Source organism: Colossoma macropomum, unplaced genomic scaffold (genome assembly GCF_904425465.1).
Source record: "Colossoma macropomum unplaced genomic scaffold, Colossoma_macropomum, whole genome shotgun sequence".
NCBI lineage: Eukaryota > Metazoa > Chordata > Actinopteri > Characiformes > Serrasalmidae > Colossoma > Colossoma macropomum.
Window position 1 is genome coordinate 1 of NW_023495888.1, and position 2,826 is coordinate 2,826.

Consider the following 2,826-nt stretch of genomic DNA (forward strand, 5'->3'; position numbering starts at 1 on the left):
ACCTTGTTTTTGGAAAAATACCTTGTTTTGGAGTTTGATTTTGATTCCTACTTCCAAATCATTTCTCCCAGCACCACAATGACTGTTCATTCCCTTTTAACCATGATGTGGAGCTGAGTGTTTTCCTAAAATCTCTCTCTCTCTCTCTCTCTCTCTCTCTCTCTCTCTCTGTCTTCCTGTTTATGCTTGATCTCTTGCTTCTCTGTCCTCAGTTATTACTGAAAAAACTCATTTAATTGCTTGACAGCCAACAATGGAGCTTGAAACCTGATTGCAAATCATCTCTGTCCAACCTGAGCTGCTACTGCAAACAAAGTAAAGAGTAGTTTTAAAAAAAATCATCAAGTTAGCATTTAATGAGTAATCTGTTTATTGCCATCATGAACACTCACATAGTAAACAAATTGCTTTTGGACTATAGGTGTGTTGACCTGTGTTACTTTTAATGCATGAAAGTACCTCTCAAAAAGTTAAAACTGGACTGCGCAGCAACAAAGACTTTACAATATCTCTGGTGTAGTAGCAGCGTGCTTATCAGTACATTAGTGTTTTCACAGTGAATCTCATGACTGGGGATACATAGGGAAAAAGTCTTTTGAATCTACAGAGGTCTGGACATTTGTGGCTTTATAGGTAGTTATGGCCACACGCATAAATGTGTGTTTTCTGTCTTCTGTTGTACAGTCAGTGTGAGGTTGGTGGATGGTGGCAGTCGCTGTGCTGGGAGAGTGGAGGTTCTTCATAGAGGACTGTGGGGAACAGTGTGCGATGATAAGTGGGATATGAGAGATGCTGCAGTGGTGTGTAGAGAGCTGGGCTGTGGAGAGGCTGTAGATGCACTGAGTGATGCTTACTTTGGACCAGGATCAGGACCGATCTGGATGAGTATTGTTGGCTGTAGTGGATCAGAGTCTACACTGAGGAACTGTGTATCACCAGGATGGGGTAAACATAACTGTGATCATTCTAAAGATGCTGGAGTCGTCTGTTTAGGTAGGATTAACTGAATTTCAAAAATTTATTCAATAAGATTAACTTTAGAATTCTTATTCCATTGAATAGCTTTTAATAGACATAATTATTTTCATTTGCAAAATTGTTGTTGAATCTTTCCTTTATTTCTAAAAACACTGTTCAAATACAATTAATCTTACATATTTTTGTCTTTAGAAACATGCAAGTTTCAAGAAAAAAAGCAAAGTTTTTGTACATTTGACTTCTTTTTATTAATTGCATTATATCACTTATACACAACTGCATAATCTCTATTTTCACATGAAATTGTATTGCTGGTTCCTAAATGATACATATTTTTTTCTATTTGTCTTTTTTAAGACTTTCAAAATGAATTGTTTACTTTTGTCTTTGGAAATATTATGTTATAAAGTTGTGACTTTAATAGTTTTATTTTGGACAAAAAAAAAAACCTGTAATACCGTATAAAGAAATCAATATCTTTCAACAACATTGAATCAGGAGTCAAGCTGGTTGGTGGTTCTCACTGCTCTGGGAGAGTGGAGGTGCTTCATGGAGAGACCTGGTCCACAGTGTGTGATGCCTACTTTGACCAGCAGGATGCAGAGGTTGTGTGTCGAGAGCTGGGCTGTGGGCTTCCTGTGGAGGTGCTGGGAGCAGCTGCTTTTGGCAGGGGGGAGGGTCAGGTGTGGTCAGAGGAGCTTCAGTGTAGAGGCCACGAATCTCAGATTCATTTCTGTCCAACACCATCTTCACTTAAACACAACTGCTCCCATGACAGTGATGTGGGTCTAGTGTGTGCTGGTAAGAGGGACATGTACATCAGTTAGCATTGCGTTCTCTTAATGATGTGCTACATTTGACATTTAATAATTAAGAATATTGAGGTAAAATAATTTCTTATTCTGTATATCTCAGTGTAGAAATATTCCTCTCTCTCTCTCTCTCTCTCTCTCTCTCTCTCTCTCTCTGCTGTTCAGACAGTGTGAGATTGGTGGATGGTGGCAGTCGCTGTGATGGGAGAGTGGAGGTTCTACATAGAGGACAGTGGGGAACATTGTGTGATAATAGCTGGGATATGAGTGATGCTGCAGTGGTGTGTAGAGAGCTGGGATGTGGGGAGGCTCTACATGCACTGAGCAATGCTTATTTTGGACCAGGATCAGGACCAATCTGGATGGATGATGTGTATTGTAGTGGATCAGAGTCTACACTGAAGAACTGTATTTCTCCAGGATGGGGTAAACATGACTGTGATCATAATAAAGATGCTGGAGTCATTTGTTCAGGTACTCTTCACTACATAACCACTTACATTTTTGGTGTCAAAGAAAAACAAACTGAGACATCAAACACATTGTAATAAAACAAATATTTATTAAAAGGATTTTTTCTAAACATCAACACTTTATAGATGATAAATAGATCACATATTCGTACAGTGCAATGACAACCAATTACAATGACAGCCTAGTGATTCTGATGTCTGGGTGATCCCAAACTGGTATAGCACATGAAAACATTTCTCTCGATCATAAATGTTTGTCTAATTAATTTATTTATATTCTCGCATGTTAATATTTCAGAAAGAATCAGGCTGGTTGGTGGTTCTCACTGTTCTGGGAGAGTGGAGGTGCTTCATGGAGAGACCTGGTCCACAGTGTGTGATGCTGACTTTGACCAGCAGGATGCAGAGGTTGTGTGTCGAGAGCTGGGCTGTGGGCTTCCTGTGGAGGTGCTGGGAGCAGCTGCTTTTGGCAGAGGGGAGGGTCAGGTGTGGTCAGAGGCACTTGAGTGTAGAGGCAATGAATCTGAAATTTACTTCTGCCCAACATCATCTTCACTCAAACA

The 2,826-nt window shown here is 39.8% G+C and overlaps 1 long non-coding RNA gene across 1 annotated transcript; it reads left to right on the top strand.

Annotated features, from left to right (window-relative positions):
- The first annotated feature begins 1,662 nt into the window (after positions 1-1,662).
- LOC118803372 lies at positions 1,663-2,596 on the top strand. Its single transcript, XR_005006848.1, has 3 exons — positions 1,663-1,779; positions 1,956-2,264; positions 2,562-2,596. It is a non-coding gene; the product is annotated as an uncharacterized LOC118803372 (long non-coding RNA).
- The last annotated feature ends 230 nt before the right edge of the window (positions 2,597-2,826 follow it).